Here is a 19,370-nt window from a genome sequence, read left to right as displayed (position 1 = left end):
TAACTATTTCTACCTAGGTTTTAAAGATACCTCTAATAATGTCTATGGACTGCCCTAGACTTACATGCTGTAAAATGAGCTGTTGATGTATGTTGTATCTATTAGACTAATGTGTATTCAATTTTAAACCTTTTTTGCTGTGGTGGTGGTTGTTGAAATTGGAGCTTTTCTCCCCGGGCCTCCACTGAAAATGAAAATATATCCAGCTGAACCAGCCCGGTTAACAAATGTTAAATAAATAAAATAAATAAAAAAATTATAAGGGTATTGAGTATGGATTTTTCTGGACGTGAGTGTGTGTAGTAAAGTCTTTGGTAGTGTTGGCGTTTCTGCCTGAGCATGAGTTAGTATATATAAGTAGCGGGGGTGCAGGGTGGCTTGCCCCCTTGCTTATAGATAGGGTAGGTATGTTTGTTAGTTGTGTTGTGTTTGTGTGTGTTGTTTTGTTTGTTGTAGTGTAATTAGGTAGGTGTATGTGTGCTTGTTTGTGTGGTGGTGTGTGTATGTGAATGATTGTGAACGATTTTGAATTTCGCGGTTTTGGTTGTTGGTTTTCTGGGCTTTCGGCTTTATAGTCTCGAGATGCTAAAATTCGGTATTTTAGTATTTTGAGATTATAAGGTGAATATATATATATATATATATATATATATATATATATATATATATATATATATATCTTGATAGATGTACAATGTAGATGTGTGTAAATTTAACATTTAATCTTTGTACCAGGTATGTCTTCTTATTTCACCCCTTAAAGGTCTGATATTGGAAGTAAAGTAAAATAAATAAAAACATTATAATTAATTAACATGTATGTGGCATGGAATGTCATACCCCTAACATCCTACACTTATCCTTGGCTTCCAGAGCATTTTCTGAAAACGTACCTTAAAAGCATATGATAAACAAATGTAAATATGTTGTGAACAATAGAAGCTATTAAACCTGAACAAATGGCAATGGTAACAGCAGGAAGTATTTTTACAGCGATAATAGTGATGACAAAAAGGCAGGCGTCAGAGCTGGACGTGGCAGAGTTAAAGATGTTAACATTTGCACTGGGTGTGACGAGGGTGGACAGGATTAGGAATAAGTATATTAGAGGGTCAGCCCAGGTTGGAAGGTTTGGAGACAATGCCAGAAAGGTAAGATTACATTGGTTTGGACATGTGATGAGGAGGGATGCAGAGTATATTGGGAAAAAGATGCTAAGGATGAAGCTGCCAGTTAACAGGAAAAGAGGAAGGCCTAAGATAAGATTTTTGGATGTGGTGGGAGAGGACATGCAGGTGGTTGGTGTGACAGGGCAAGATGCAGAGGACAGAAATAAATGGAAACAGATGGTCCACTGTGGTGACCATTAACAAGAGCAGCTGAAAGAAGAAAAAGAAGAATAGTCAATGCATTCATAGTCTTTCCATAAATACTGACCAGGATTCATGAAAGCCTATACTTTGTTGTAAACATGGAAGAGTAGCAAGTGCAGTTTTTTATTCATTAAACAGCCCCAGCTGTTAAACAGCTACATGTCGCTCCTGAATGCAAAACAAGGATAAGTGGCAGAATATACTAATTTAGGAATAACTAGGTGAATTACATGCTAATGAAGCAAATAAACATGGCAGAGAGATTCAGAAAGTATAAAACCAATGCCTACAAGAAGCACTCCCTTTAGCCCTCAGTTCCAATACTCTTTGGAATACATCCATGAAGAGACTTTGAAAAAATGTTGGGGGTTGCTGTTGCTCTTATTAACCTGTATTTGCAACAGGCTTTAAACAAGGGGCTGCTGCTGCCAGACTTGGTCTAGAGGGAAAGGAATGTTCACTCCAGTTTTGATGTAACATGAACTTCATGATATGAAAATATTGGAGCACCGCTGAGTAGATAGGAATATCTCAGAACAAATAGACAACTTTTGCCACCCTCATCAGAGGCCCCAGGAAAACTGTGGGGAACCCATCCCAGTAGAAACCAAGGTATGTGTAGCATTACATATACTAGCAGCAGGACATTTCAGAGACCACAGGAGATATATTAGGGGTGTCACGGCTCTCAGCTAAAGGATATTACACCAAGTTCTCAATACAATGCTGCAACATGTAGGAGAGTTTATCTGTTTTCCAAGTACTCCAGAGGAGGGAGGTACCACCATGTAAGATCTGTCTGAGGTTCTGGGGGCCATACACTGCACACACATTGAAATAAAAAGCCCATCTTAGTGAACATGGAAGAAGGTAGATCAACAGAAAATTATATCACCCTATCAACTATCAGGCAGTCTGTAATGCCCAAGGGATCATCTATAATGTGTGTGTGTGTGTGTGTGTGTGTGTGTGTGTGTGTGTGTGTGTGTGTGTGTGTGTGTGTGTGTGTGTGTGTGTGTGTGTGTGTGTGCGTGTGTGTGGGCAAGTAACTCTGACTGGTTTCACAACTCCCATATCTGGCATACCTGTAACATATATATAATGTTCTCACTAGACCCTTGTTTCATGACACCCATGACAAACCCATGTAACCTCACATGATGCACATGTTCAAACTAGAAATATTATAGAGTGTGTGTTTGGTTTGCTCAAATCACATCTCCAATGGATCGATTCCTCTGGAGATGCCCTGCAGTATGACCCAGGCACTGCACTAAAATACTGGCAATCTGTGACCTGTAACACAATATAACTTTTAGGATACAGTTTCAACAGGGACAACAAGGATAAAAATCACAGCTTCCAGCATAAAAAACAGGGCCAATAGGGCAAATAGGGCCAGCAGACACAGATCAGGAGTCTGAAGAAGAACTAGCAGCTTTGGATGATCTTGGGAGATGGAGTCATGCACAACATGTCACGGCGCTGGCTAAGAGGTAGAGAATAACATACATGCTCACTACCTGAGTCACAGCTTAAGAAGCAAAGCACATACAAGTAGTAACAGTGATGCATGGAACGTTATCAGCCTTTACTTATGGTTGTGTTCTGTGAGAACCAGACAGAGCTGATCCCAGAAGGCACAACTTTTAACAGCAGCATTAACCAAGCTAAGTGATGAACATGTAAAGAAAAAATAAAAATGATTAACCTCATGTGTAAGTATTGTATGCAGATCATTAAGATAGAATATGGCTCAGCCACACAGGAATGTAAACAGTAACTCAAGAGTGACTGATGTGACACACATAGTAATCTGCCCAATAGTGCGCATCACATGTTAATGTTGCCCAAATTAGACACCCCAGGAGTGACCAGAGCAATCTTAGCATTAAATTGCAGAAGGTGCTGGGCAAGCAATAATTTATCAATGATAGGACAGCATTATTAATAACACTACTACAAACACAAATGAGGATCTCAATCTACATAACAATCATTTGACCTTGAGCAGAAATAAAAAACGTAAATGCAAATCAGTACAATACTTTTGATTAAAGCAAGAAACTGACTAAGCAAGAATTAACTATTCACTGTGTTCATTAGTCAAAACCAACCCTAAGTCACACAAAATGTGTAAAGGGAATGGAATAGTAACCATCATATGCACAGGGAGTGTGTGTGTGTGTGGGTGTGTGTGTGTGTGTGTGTGTGTGTGTGTGTGTGTGTGTGTGTGTGTGTGTGTGTGTGTGTGTGTGTGTGTGTGTGTGTGTGTGTGTGTGTGTGTGTGTGTGTGTGTGTGTGTGTGTGTGTGTGTGTGCATGTGCATGTGTGCATATGTGCGTATGTGTGTGTGAGGTGGTATGAGTAAGATGAGTTATACCATGTGCAAGTTTGCAGGAACACAACCAAAGTACTTTTGCTAGCACTGCACCCTGGCATCCAAACAGATGTGAGCCTTATATGGTAGAAGATTCAGTTCAGCCTCATCACCCTCACCATGTGAAATCTCTCTGCCAGAAAGTGCACTGCTATTTCCATGATCCTGTATAGAAGTCAGGGTTCTACTTGAAAATGAATGATGGCTGTTGAATGACCATGACCAAATGGTCTACCACTTCTACATGTGGTTACATCAATCACTGATAAAGCAGTGAAAGTACTGACACTATGGGATCAAAATTTGAAATAGCCACATCAACTAACACCTTACGATGTAGTGGCTGTTTGGCCACATGGAAGATAAGCCTCCAGCAGATGATCCAGAGATTGACTGATCCAGTGTGTTATTTATTTGGTCCAAGGACTGACCCACATGGTTCAGGTGGTCTCACACATCAGAAAGCAAAGCATGCAGCACCTTCTCTATCTGTTCCAAGGCCCTGGTGGAACTTGTCTGTGCCCCCACGATGGCCCTACACATACATTGCATGGCACCTACTGAGAGAAAAACATCATGGTGTGAGAAGAAAGCATGCCTCCTCTGAACACCTCTACCAACACCTCTGTGTGGTACTTCACCCTCATGATGGCTAAAGGAGATTCTGCCAGCTGTGCAACTGGAGTAACTACACTACCCTGCTCAAGTGTGCACCCTCAATCTGTCCTTTCTCAGATGGTTCCATGTCATGGATATGTGTAGGCACACTGACTGTGACCAAACTCTAGGTAGGGGGTGTGGGATCAACAGTCTCAGTGTCAGTGTGACCCACTGCAACCCCAAACTGTGCCTTTTCATCACCGCCATCATCATCAGAGACTATCAATACTCTGCCATCAGGCAGTAAGAGGTCTTCTGTGCCAATGGCAGTCTCACCTGTGATTATAAGAACAAAACAGAACATAAAATAAACAAAAGAAAAAATGATCAGTTTTATGCTATGTAACCCTTTGTTAAGCAATACTACATGTGAGTGCAATTAAAAATGTAATTAAGGTAGACTTAAACATAAATTATCTGAATGAATACAACTAAAAAAAGGCATGCCCATACGATTTGCTGGTCTTCATTGAACCTCAGTACCAGACGTACCTTTACAGACAAAACAGAGATGAGTAGAATGACGATAAGCAGTAAACAGAATATGGTACATGAAAGACATCCCTAGTTATTCCTCTAAATTAGATTTCAAAAAGCCTGTCTGCATTCTCTCTCATTTTATTTTGCATATACAGTACATATACATACAGAGAGAGAGGGAGGGAGAGAGAGAGATTAGATATAATCATAAATATATATAACTCTTGGTCTCTCCCGCAGTGGACACCTTTTAATTTCCTTCTACCTGTCCAGTCATGTCCAGCATCATACTGGGAAACCCCAATGAGCTGCCAGGATCACTTAAAGTGGACAGGAACTTAGTAAGTTGTAGTTTAGTAATAGTACCATCACCACGGTTTCTGTTCCCATGTTATAGCACTGATTCCTTTTTAGCCTTCATGGTCAAGCCACTGGCGTGATGTCTGTCATCACTGTAGTCATGGTCATGGCAGTAACAGAAGGGTTTGTTAGCATGACAGTCAGTAATAGGTCTGAAACATGTTGATGTAGCACCTACAGGATAACCTCATTCTCAGCCTCTGAGAATGCAGGTTACATGGCTCAGATTTCTTGCCATATTCCTCTATGAGAGTAAACTAAAAATATAAAAATATATATGTATCAGGTACATCAGAAGGAACTAGCCAGGAAGCAAATATGCATTTATGCAGGCATCATTAAAAACTTGTACATAGCTGATCTATATGAATACACAAATCCAATGCATAACTGTAAATTACAACCCCCCCTCAGCAATGACAGACATGAATAAGGATCAATACATCCATCCTCAACCCCTTTTCCCATTTTGCACATGGGGCCAGGGTGTCACTTCAGCAGTAACAATCATCTTGAGCCAAGGTTTACACCACTGGCTGGCTAGCCCTGCCACAGTAGTTCATTTATAACACTCACTCACACATGCACTCTCACCTATGGCTGATTTAGAGTGTCCAATCCACCTGCTGCATGTCTTTCAAATATGGATGGAAACCAGAACATCTGGAGGAAATCTACATGACCACAAGGAGCACATGCAGACTCTGCACAGAAGGCACTTGTAGATCAATATGTATGTGTGCCTTTAAGAAACTTTCTAGGGGCTTGCACAAGTGTATAAATACTGAGCATGTGCAAACCTGACTGCCATTTTGTAGTAAGCTGTTGAGATGTAACCATGTATGTCTGTGCAGTCTGTCAGTTAATCAGTTTGTTTACATTTTGTAATGTTGCTATTCATCCTGATGTGTTTCTATGTAATAAAGCATATAAACGAACTATTCCACCTGTTTGTCATCTATATTAGAGAGAGACAAGTAACGTGGTGCAAGAATGGGATCCAGATTCTTCAGCTTCAAGACAGAGAGGCACTCAGTTAAGACTGGAGGAATATAGAAGAGTGAAGCATCCCTGCTGCATGCATAACTCACAAAAAAGGTCAGAAACTAATTTCAAGTTTTAAAACTTGCTCAAACTATTTCTTATTCACAAAATATGAAGCGAGGTATTCAGAATGCTCTAAATGAATTCCTAAGTAACAGAAATAGCAGAAACTACGTTATATTAATATAAATATTCAAAAATAGCTACGGAAAATGTTTGAAATAAAGTCCAAATCACATAAAATGAATAAAATAAGGGAAATTACCACTTTTTTTGCTAAGCACTACTTTTTTCCCATTAGCTAAAGCTAATAGAGTTGTCTGAAGTGTATGAAGTGCTTGCATGTTTATGCACTATTACAGTACAGTTATTTCGAAAAATAGAGCCATTTCAAAGCATATTTCACAAAGTACAGTGTTTCAAAGAGTTTATTGTGCATTTAGATGTTATTACAGACACACCAAGCAACTTGTTTGTATGCAATTACAAGGGCCATATTATTACAGTGTTTTTGGGCATAATCTGTTGGCATGGCTGAAAGGTTTTGTACACCAGCTCCATTTGTGTTTGACAATAATATTGCAGAGAACTGGAAAGTGTTTGAGCAAGAGTACGATATTTTCATACAGTCTTCATTTTCTGATAAAGATGATTATACAGAGGCATTTATTCTGCTTAATTTAGCTGGGTCAGAAACCGTAGAAAGGGAGCGTTCATTTGTGTTTGCACCTGCTGTCTTTGCAGGAGAGGGGAAACTGTCATATAGTTGTACCGGCTGAGTCAAGGAGGACCCTGAATGCTTAAGATGTAAACTTAGTGAAATGTGTAACCCACAAAGGAATATAACAGTGGGGAGGCACTTATTTTACACAAAAGATCAAAAGCCTGGTGAAGCTTTTGCAGCATATATAACTGATGTGAGAAACAAGGCTAAAATGTGCAGATTTGGTGATTTAAGGGATGAGTTGATAAAAGACAGACTTGTACATGGTATTAAAGATGATGCTGTGAGACAGATTTTGCTTCATGACAGTGATTTAACTTTGAATAAGGCCATTCAGACTTGTCAGATATATAAGCTTACAGAAAAGCACAGAAACACGCTAACAGATGAGAGATGCATGCTTCCAGTAACTTCTAAAGCTAATGTTGATAGTAAGCAGCACATGGTTAAAAGAAACAGGCCCAAGCACATGGCAGCAACTGTAAACCCTGCAACAGTCACTGGGAAACCCTGTACCTTTCTAACAAATTCCAGAGCATGCACAGTCTCAGTGAAGCACACGAGTGAGTCAGCAAACTCAAAGAATTGGCCACCACCTAATTTCATTGCCAACTATCATAACTGTGGTGGAAGTCATGAGTCTGAAAGGGAAAAATGTTTAGATTTTGGTCATAAATGTCACAGATGTAATAACTGCAATCATTTCAAAGGGTTTTGTAAATCAAAAGGGACACATTATTTTATTAAAGAGGAACATTCAAAGAAACAAGTTGATCAATTAGAAAGCCATGACCCTACATTTTATGTTGATGGTATGTCAGTGCTTCACGAAACAGCCAATGCAGTAGATTTATGGGCAAAGAATAAAGTATTTTGTATGGATCACAGTTAAAAATGTGTGTGCCCTGGACTTAAAGTATTGATAATAGTAATTTCACATTTTAATATGCATGATGTAACAAATATGACATGGGATAAGTTGTGAGGAGCTAAAATCAGCAAGATAATGAATTTTGAGACATGGATGCTTAATGAAAACCATTGTAAATATGACAGAACAAGTAATCATTTAAGTAAGACATTTCCTTAAAACAGGTGTAAATCTTACTTGCATATGCTTTATACAAAATTACCTTATATAAGGTCCTGTGTGGCCCCTTACCAAGGGCAGCTCATGCTATTGGACTGCAGGACTGCAGCCCCCCCCCCCCAGCTGTAAAAGAAAAAAAAAAAAAAAAAAGAAAAAAAAGAAAAATGAAATAAAAAAATGATAAAGAGTCCTGAACTCCACACATGCAGGCTCGACAATCCCAGAACTCCATGCATGTGTGCAGGAATCCAGACTGGTTAAACAGCAGTCCAGATTAAGAAGAAGGCATCAGACTACAGAGTTGCCCAGAAGTCTATGTGGTTACAACTACATAGACTGGAAGGGGATTGGATTGCAACATCTGCAGGCTGGATATCTGCTCTCACAAGCTGGGCTGGGACTTTGAAGCTGCTGCAGGAAGGGATTCTGAAGCTGACAAACAGACTCCAAATGCAGGTACATAGTGGTGTGTGTGTGTGTGTGTGTGTGTGTGTGTGTGTGTGTGTGTGTGTGTGTGTGTGTGTGTCTGTGTAATGCTCCAGTTAAATATACCTGTTGGCTAGAGAATAACTCAGGCTCAAACCCTGTACCTTGGGTGCAGGTAGCAAGAGCCTGAATTCTCTACCCACCACCATAAAAATCTGTGTTTTTTTCTGGATTTTGAATTCACTAAATAATGACAGGCATTTGAATTTCAGACTTCATATTCTTCGGGAAGTACATGGTAACACAAAACCTTTTATTCTAGCAATTTTCTAAGTTTATAAGATCAATTTCTGAAATCTGTCTCTATTGTTTGGGGCTTTATTCTCCCATTATTGGCTTTGTCCAGGTTTTTTGTGCTAAGAGGTTGAGCGCTATGGAACTGAATTCATTAAATTATAGCCATTTATGTTTCAGTCTTCCTGATTTTCAAGAAACAGCTGATTTGTCATGGTGGTATGTTGCTCTGAATGTAGTGCACAGGGTCCTGTGTCCAAAACTTGGCAGTGAAATGCATTGCAGTAACACAGCATTTTATTATAGCAACTTTCCAAGATTATACAAGCAATGTCTAAAATGTGTTCCTGATTTTTGTGCTTTTGTCCCACCGCCCCCCCCCCAATAAATGTTGGCTTTTTCCAGATTTCTTGTGCTGCAAAGTTAAGAAATACAGTTGAGGGTTGAATGGATTTTATAAGGATCTGAGAGCTTCAGGGGAAGAGAAGTTTAGTGTTGCTAATGCTGAGTCTGCTTGCATTGTTAATAGCACAACAGGTAGTGTACTTGCTTTTGATGTAGAAGGCTGTGTGTTCTGCTCCCACAGTATTTAGATGCACTGCTGATACAGTACTGTGTTGTACTTTTAAAGGGGGTAGATCAGTTTGCCATCCATTCCCTATTGCAATGTTGCTAGGTTATCATTTTTTTAATGTAACATAGGCAATTTATTCCTCGAGGGCAACATACACTTTATTTGTAGATGAAATAATGAAATATAAAGCTGTTTGCTAGCAGCAACCTCTTCATTAGTAACAGATCTCTTTAATGTGGAATTATTTAGATAACTTTTACTTCTGCAGAGATTGTGCATATTTACTGATACTGGTGGATTGTAGAAGTTTGAGTAAACTTTTATGATGGAAATGTTCTGAATTGGGCAGTTTTGTCATTATTGGTGCATGCATTTTGTTTCATTGTTTACTGGAAAAATGTTCAAAACAATAAATTTAAAATGGCCTCTAATAACTGTACTGTATTATACAAGGAATATAATTTAATACAATCAGGAAGGTGTATCAAAGAACACATGTATGTTTCGTGTGCAAGGGGCCTATGATTTGAAACAGCCCATAGTTAATTTTTATCTGCCACTAGCTTGATGTATTTTCTTTGAATTTGGGTTTCAATGCTGTTTCAATGAATGCGAGTTTCAAGGGCAGAGAAGTTTTAATGCTAAGTCTATTTTCATTGTGAGACTGCAGGGCTTTGTTTAGCAGATGTCTATTAGTGTTTGTATTGTAAAATGTACAATAAAACTTTTAAATGTAATCCAAATCACCGTAGAAGTAAAGCAGTATGCACATTACAGTGTTTATGGTAAATGGGGTGAAATAGCCAAGTAATGGAACATTGGAATGGCTGCAGGGGGAGACCCTATTCGACCATGATTTTGTGAGGGGAGAAGGGCGGCAAACTCGAAGACAGTCCCAGCTGAAATATACCTCTCAACTGTCCAGATTTTCGCAGCATGAATAGATTTTTGCTTCTTATTTTTGGTTTGTTCCTCACAAAATTTGTGGTTTTCTGGCAAATTATTTAGGAATGAAGTCACTAATGACAGACACTGAGTTTCAGACTTCATAGCTTTTAGAAAAATGCATGCTAAAGCAAGACCTATTATTCTATCAACTGTCTAAGTTTGTACAAGAGCAGTTTTTAGTACTGTTTGTATGTTCTCCCAATATATTTGTCCTTGTCCAGATTTCCTGCCTTAGGAGTTTGAGAGGTATGCACAAATAAATTTCTTTATAGAATTAGGTATATCCATACATCTCAACTGTCCCTGATTTTGGCTCAAAATGTTGCTCTCCCCCTAATAATCCCTCCACAAAATGGCAATTTTGGGAAAAAAAGGAGGGTTTACAATTAATCAATAATTGTAATGAGCAGAGTTATAGATTACTTTTATTTCAGAAATGCATGTAGATTATCTATTTTGTCAGCTGCTCAAGTTAACAGTACTAATATTTAAAAAAGTGTCCCTTCTTTGACAGGTTCCTAGCTGGATTGTGTGGCTATTTTATATTTTTGCATCACATTTTTGGTCCATTTTTCTTAAAATTGTGGTTTTCTGGCAAATTAGTGGCAAATCATTAAAGATTGAAGTTAGATAATAATGACAGACATTTGAGTTTCAGATTTCATACCCTTCAGATAATTCATACTAATGCAAGACCTACTATTATCTTTATAAGTTTCAATGTTCAAAAATTGTTCTTACTGTTGTGCCTTTGTCCCACTTCTATTTATGGCTTTGTTTAAATTTCTTGCTCTGAGCTTGAGAGGTATGACAATTGTGTCAGGGCCATCACCGTCAGCCAGAGACATTTCAAATTGTGACATACACGTTGCACCCCACTACCCCATGTAGTGACTCTGGATGTGTCCAAGCAAGGCAAGGAGCAGTTATGCAGTGTAGGTAAGCTAATATCCCCCCATCCAAGGTAGACACAAGTACTACAGTGGCTTTTCATCTGTCCTTAATTTTTCAGAATGGTCTGGTTTTCTGTTATATTTTTATACTGTTGATTTATGCTTCTTATTCAGGAAATGCATGTTGTTGCAGTGACTGTTGCTCTGTGTTTAAGTAGTAATGCTTTAATGACCATAAGGTAAGCTTGTCTGAGATTGTAAGATGCAAGTAAGCTTTAATAAGCATACTGTTAAAGAATTACCAACACTGAAAGCCTTTTTGTTGTTGCCATGCAGAGAATATTTACATAACTAGATAACATATAAGCCTTAGGTATTGAAATGCATATGGCAGTATTTATAATAAAGGACAGGATTACAGTATTTTCAAAAGATCATTACATTTGTTGGAGACTTGCAGTCATCTTTGCAGCCTTTACCTGTAAACTAAACAGAATGCCAATCTATCATGTGTGGTCCATAACCTGTGCAGTAATCCTTTAAACAATTTATCTTGAGCTTGTTTCTTGTTTGCTGTTCATTTTTTACTTTGATCATGTTTTCCCCATGAAACAAGTAGATAGTTGTCAGGCAGCAGGTTTTTTTTTTGAATAAGAAACATTTTTACAAGTGGGGGTATCACAGAGATTGCTACTTTCAGCATGTTACTTGATACTTTTATAAAGCTGAATACAAATTATAATTAGAACTGTAGTGAAAGGAGAAGTGATTAGAGTTGAGTTCTGCTTTTTTTTTTATATATACTTGATTTTGACTGGCATTCCAGTAATGTATTTAAGAAGAAATTCATTTTTTCATGCCTCACAACCTTTTTGTTTCCATCTAGATATTAAGTAAGCTGTCATGTAGCCAATGCAATGAAATATTTTTTTTCTTCTATACTTCATTTTGTCTTGACTGGACTCTCAAAATGACGGTTTGGCACCCAGGGCAGCGTATTTAATTAAAGTCCCAGTTTTTGTGGTTCTGAGCATAACCCCACCCCTTTCTAGTTGGCCATTCACCTTTATGTTGGCCCCACCCATTCAGCTGTCTCCTGCAGCTCCCCTTTGATTTGAAGTCACCAGCTGCCACTGCCCCTTACTCAATATCTGTCACTACATGAAGAAATGATGATATGTAACAGAAATGTAATTTATCACATGATGAGCACTCTTAAAAGGGTGAACATTTCAGGGTAATGCCATAGGTGCTGGCTTTAATGCTACATATTTTATAAGGCCACCACTTGAATAAATCATCACAATGCTTAATACATATATCTTTTTTATTTTTTTTTTATAATTTTCTGCCTTTGCACATTGCTTGACAGTGTGTCCTGTTAACTGTTAGTGGTCACTAGCAGTGAGCAAAAATATACTTTTGAAAGCAAAAACTGAAAAAATTAATTTGGGATGCCATCATTAGCACAAATGAGACTGTTGCATGTCTGCCAGTACTCTGTAAAATACCGAGAGAAGAAAATACAGCTATGTGACTTTTTTGTTGCTCAAGATATTAATGCAGTATGTTTGGAGTAGCAGTAAAGCTAATGCATGATTTTAATCCTGATTACAGATAGTTTTACTGGAGGTCAGAATAACTTCTGTCTCAGACTTTTTATTACGAATTTAACATGAAGTACAGCTGTCAATTACCAAATTGAAACATGTAATACAACTGTAATTAATCCTAAATAAGTCAACTATAATCTGTATGAAATACGGGAAGCATAAGAATGATAATAGTTAAAGTATACGTGTATATATATAAAATCTTCACAGTATTTTTTGGGAAAAAATATGACTCAACACAAATATCATTATTGGGTGTATATGACAGTATGTCATGTAAAGAAGCTGTTCTTTTTTGCCTACTTCGCCTGAGAGTTACAGAGAATCTTCTGTATCTGAAGCCATCTACTGCTAAAAGAAAGAAAATATCATTTTGCACTTCTGCTGATTAATTTTTCTGTATTTCAAAATAATCCTGTATTAATTGTTAAATTTCTCACTTTAGTCAAGCTTCAAAGCTGAACTGTTTCCGCTTCTGCTGTAGTATTTAATTACATAGTGTCTGTTAGTGTTACAGAAAAGTAGTATCTAGATTGTGTGGTTTCCCTGCACTTCAGCTCTGAAACCAACATTTTTAAACTAACTGGGGTTGTTGACTGCACTCTTTTAACAAAAGTGTACTGTAACAACTGTATCTGAGTTGGAGTCTGCTGGCTGAAAATGTATTGTGTAATTTCTTGACTGGTCTGTAGGCCTTGCTGTTGTAAAACTTGTTTGCTTTTTTTCTGATTCTATATAAGCCCAGTGTTTGTGTTAGGCTGCTCTCCGCAAAGCAGTGTTAAAGTTAAAGTTAAAATTTCCATTAGAATTCCTTTCCCTGTTATCACAAAAGAACACATCATCACTGCACTGTCTAAAGCTAGAAATACATCAATGGGCCCTGACAGAATCCCAGGGTGCCTATTAAATAGCTTGAAACATGACCTAGCAGACCTACTTGGATTTCTATTTAACCATAATCTCCACACAGGCTTTGTTCCAGAAGAGTGGAGGGCAGCAATAGTCATCTCTCTGCACAAAGAGGGACCATCAAGCAGACCCATAAAATTACCAACCCATAAGTTTGACTAGCCTCATATGCAAGGCTATGGAAAAGATTATCATGGTCTTGATTAACAACAACATAGAAAATGTCCAGAATCTAGACCCAACCCAGTTGAGCTTTGCCAAGGGCAGGTCCTGCCTGCTCAGTCAGGTGGACTGCTTTGAGAAGGTCACCAATAACCTATAAACAAACAGTCAGGCACACTGGTCATGAGGGGAGACCAAGCAAAACCACAAACCACCAAGGTATAAAAAACGAAATTTAATAAAAATCCAGCACAACAGAAAGATTTAGTGCTTTCATTCCACAAGGGAACTTCCTCAGAATAACACACCACTAAACAATCAGCCATTAAATAATCCAATCAATTCACATGCTAAAACATCATTGACTGAAAATATAAAATATGCAAATGATATAACAGAGTGTGGTCAGACGTAAAAATTCTAAAAAGTGGTAAATATGTAAAAACATGTATCTCAAAGATATTTAATTATTTTATTCATTTATTTATTTTACATTTGTTAACTGGGATTGTCTAACTGAGCAAAAGCCCTGTTTTAGCCGAGGTCCAGGGAAAAAAGCTCCAAAACATAGTTACAAAAGATATAAACATTACAAACACAGTTAACATTATAATCAGTCATAATAAAACTTGTATAAATGTTATCATATATATGCAGTTACAATTATCTATAAAAATGTTATGAAGAATGCTGCAGCAGAGGGAAAGGAGATAGTGTTAGGTAAAAAATGATAAAGTAGACTTGTATAAGTTGTAAAAGTTTTGGTATACTGGAGAAGAAATGGTAAGACAAGAGGAAGCTAGGTTTGTTATTTAGTGAAGGTATATTCAAGGAGGCTGAGAACAGGTACAAATCCAGTTACTTTTTAAGTACTCTTTAGTGGCTAGTTTGAATACTTTAGGATATAAACGTGATCTAACTTCTTGTGGGAGTTTATTCCAAGAATAGAGGGATGGTAGCTGTATGAAATGGCTCGTATTTTGGACTTGGGCTTGTAAATTTGTAAAAGGTCTTGGGTGGAGCTCCTGAGTAATGTGGATGGGACATTGTGGGAGATTATGGTGCCTAGTGCTGGACAGTAGGATGGTGAATAAATAATGAAGTGCATAATTTGGAGCTGAGAGAGGAGTAGGAGGTGTGGTAGGTCGAGCCAGTTTAGATGTTTGAGAGAGATACACTGGTGAGATTTGTAGGATTGTTGTGCAGCAAATCTGGCTATTTTGTGATAGGTTGATTTGAGTTTGGTAAGTAAGGTGGAGCCAATATTTGTGAGTATTTGGGAGCAGTATGTTAGGCATGGCAAAGGATAAGCATGGGTGATTGTGGTTCTAGATTCAGGGGTTAGTAATTTTTTATTTCTGTAGAGAAGTCCTAGTTTTTTATGGGTTTTCCTGATACAGTTATTTATATTGAGGTAGAATTTTAGCTGATCATAAATGGGTACACCAAGGAGTTAAGTACTAGAGTCAGCAACTATGAGAGTGTGATTTAGTGATTTTATTTGAAAAGTAGATATAATATGAGCAACAGTTTTGGGGAGAAAGAGTAAGAGTTTGTTTTTTGGGGGGGTTAAGGATGAGCTGATTATTAGTGAGCCAGGTTTCAAAACAGTTGAAAGAAGACTGGGTAGCTGTTAGAAGTTCAAAGAGTGATTTAGGAATGGTGATAACTGCGGAGTTGCCTGCATATTGGACTAATGAGGATTGTGGACAAGAGGAGTAGAGTGAGTTGGTGAAGATATTGAAAAGTGGTGGCCCAAGGATGGATCCTTGTGGAACACCCATTTTCACTGGAAGGGGAGATGATAGTGAGGAGTGCCATCTTACTGATTGCTGTTGGTCAGTGAGATAGCTGAAGAACAATGCTATTGTTGTAGTAGAGAAGTTGAGATCAGAGAGTTTATTCAGTAGCTGAGGATTTGAGACAGTGTCAAAGGCTTTTTTAGAGGTCAAGGAATAAGCATGAGATAACTTTATGATTATCTCTAGCTATAGAAATGGTGTTGAGAAAGGAAAGTAGAGCTGTAGTGGTACTATGTTTGGACACAAACCATGCTGAGTGGTAGTGAGGAGTGTGCCCTGTATAAGATATTGCATTACTTGTGTATGTATACATTTTTCTAAGACTTTAGACAGAGGGGAGTGGATAGCTATTGATCTGAAGTTTGTGAGTTCTGTGGAATTGCCACCTTTGTGAACAGGTATGGTGTAAAATTGTTTCTAGATAGCAGGTACTTTAGCTTCAGAGATGGAACGGTTGATTAAAATAGATACTGGCAAAGCAATAGAGGGAGTAGCTATCTGAAGAAAGTAAGATGGGATAATGTCAACAGAAACAGAGCATGGTTTTAGTATGGAAAGAAGGGTTTTGATGTAAGCAGTAGGGACTGCTTTAAGGAAAAAAACGAGTTTGCAGAGTTGGCTGTGGGTGGAGGTTCCAAGTAATTTGGAACATTGTTACTGGAGTATTTTAGATTAGAATTGAAAGTTTTGGCTATTGACTGAATGAAATAGGCATTGAAGGAGTTCGCAGTCTCTTTTGGGAGATTTCTCAGGAGATGGATTAGGTGAAATAGGATTACCAGGATGAAGTATTTGGTTTATGGCATTCCAGAATTTTTTTGGATCTGATTTTAGGGAAGCTGGAGGGTTATAGTAGAAGTCTTTTTTATCTTTATCAATATTTTTTTTTTGTCTTATTTCTCAGTTCTTTATAACTAGCCTCAAGTACTGTGAGCTTATGTGGCAGCTTAGGTTTGATGCCTGTTCTCCCCCTGAGTTAAATTAACACTATTCCATTTACCAGCTTTAAAGAAAAGAGCTTTGAAGTAAGGTATTTTATAATTAATTACCTTTGACATACATATACTTTTATATATTTACCACTTTTTAGAATTTTTACATCTGATCACATTCTGTCATTTGTATATTTTGTGTTTTCAGCCAATGATGTTGTAGCATGTGAATTGATTGGATTATTTAATGGCTGACTGTTTAGTGCTGTGTTATTCTGGTGAAGTTCCCTTGTGGAATAAAAGTGTTAATCTTTCTGTTGTGCTGGAATTTTATTAAATTTCATTTGTCATACCTTGGTGGTTTGTGGTTTTGCTTGGTCTCCCCTCATGACCAGTGTGCCTGACTGGGTGTTTATAGGTTATTGGTGTCATTTTATACTCGGGTTTCTACCTTTTAAGTTTCTTTGAGAAGGTCACCAAGGCCATGGATGAGGGTAAGACGCGGCATACCACCTACCTTGATCAGGCCAAGATATTTGACACAATAACCAACTCAGGTATTATAGATAAACTCACAAACCTGGGCTTAAATTATTATGTCACCAGAAGGATAGCCAAATGGCTCATGGATAGGACACATTTTAGAGTGAGGAAATCCAAATTCTGCAAGAAGCAAGTCACCAGTGGAGTACCACAGGGCTCAGTGTTTGGTCACCCCCTGGGATATACTTCTCAGATGTCAAACAAATGTACATGGCCTTTGGCTGACCAGGTTTGCTGATGACTGCAAGTTGAGGGCAATCATTGACTCCCAAAATTATGTTGATATCCTACAGAAAGGTCTGATGCAGACTAATGATTACTGTCAGAGCCATGGCCTCAAAGTAAATGTAAAGAAATGCATATTAATACCTTTTGGGAAATAAAATACACTTGCAAATTGCAGCATTGATAACACCTCCCTAAGAGTTGACTCAATTTTGAGAGATTTGGGTACTCAGATAGAGAGTAATCTGAACTTTGACCACCATACGTCTACGGTAATGAGGAAATCCTTCTATGTGGCTCAGCTTATAAGTAAGGGGTATGGCATCCAGATCTGCAGATGTCATAGTGTCACTGTACTTAACCTTCATCAGGCCAGTAATTGAGTACAATGCTCCCTTTGTCATGCACCTTGCCAGGCATCTGCAACAGTTGAAGTGCCCCCAGAGTTTTCTCAGCAAGAAAACTACAGGGTATTACAAATATATCATATGTAGACTAATTAAAAGCCCTATCACTGTATTCAGTTTCCTACTGATTACTGAGGGGTGATCTGTACCTGACCTACAAGGTAGTCTCTGACCCAGCCCTGATGGAAATGTTACATAGTCACAAAACTAACTGCACAAGAGTTACCCACTCCAAAGGTCTAAACCTTATCTGTAACATGAAGAGATCATGCTGGAGAGACAGATATGTGTCCCAGAGATTGCCCCATCATCTGGAATAGGCTTCTTATTCACATGAAACAGAGCCCTTCCTTGAACAGCTTTAAACACAATCTGGATCAATGGATGGGAAATTACAAATTCAATCCTGGGGTGGCACCAATGCCCCTTATGGACAGAGGCAGTCAGTAAAAATGATCAGAAACTGTTTGCTGACCCTTGTTATCTTTCCTCTAGGAATAGAAAATTGGGGAAAATTAAAACTGGCTAGCCTTATAAGGGCTTTTGAGACATTAGCCTAGTAATTTCCTGTGAATCTCTGTATGGCACCTTCCTCAACAAGTTTTACTCAGTTCATTCAGATCAATGCATGGGAAAAAAAATTTCAGCAATAAATAATGGCTTCTACATAGAACTCCAGTAACATAAAAATTTGAAAGTCAACACTCATACAGGCTTGTATGAGTTGTATTAATTGTATTAGTTATCCACTTGTTAAAATTGTTACACCTCAATTTACAAGCTCAAATGTTAGTTTTTCTGGGACATTAATGTTAATGAATAGAAACTTTTGATTTAATTGTATTCATGGATTTAATTCTTTAAGTCTGTAGACTGCTACAAGCCAAGTCAAAAGCAAGTAGTCAGAATTAAACCTTGTATATGTGAGTTAAACACCTTAACCATTATGCAAAACCCACCATTCCTAGGTGTTATCAGTCACAGTTCATTAAATGCATGTCCCACCAGCTCATTATCTCCTAGGTCATTTCATTTTATGTATTGCCACCACTGAATTTTACCAACAGCATAGAATATATTATGTCATGTCAGTGTGTGAAAAGAGTATATGCATGATTACCATCTACAATACCACAGAGCATGGCCAGATGTAAGAATATATCCTTTGAAATGTAATTCAGATATCATCAGCAAAAAGTACTTGAGGATTTCATAGTGGGAAATATGTAAATACACTGAGCATCGGGTCTATAATATAACAATGAAACACCAGCTCTTCAAACACCTAAACATTGACACCTAATGAGCAAAATCCAAAATGGATGAATGACCACTTCCATAAATTTTTTCTCAGGGGGAAAAAATTTGCTTGGCCGATCAGCAGGAAAACAAAATTTCAAACCCTAATGAAGTAGGGGTCTTCACCCCTCACAACCCCCTGATGTGGGGGCTTTTCCCCCCACCCCCCCTAACTAAATATATCAACTCAGAGATCACTCAACATTGGAGAAAAGAGCAAATTCCTGGTAAC

Source organism: Protopterus annectens, chromosome 5.part0 (genome assembly GCF_019279795.1).
Source record: "Protopterus annectens isolate FY-2018-M chromosome 5.part0, PAN1.0, whole genome shotgun sequence".
Lineage (NCBI taxonomy): Eukaryota > Metazoa > Chordata > Ceratodontiformes > Protopteridae > Protopterus > Protopterus annectens.
Note: the sequence above shows the minus strand (reverse complement) of the source record.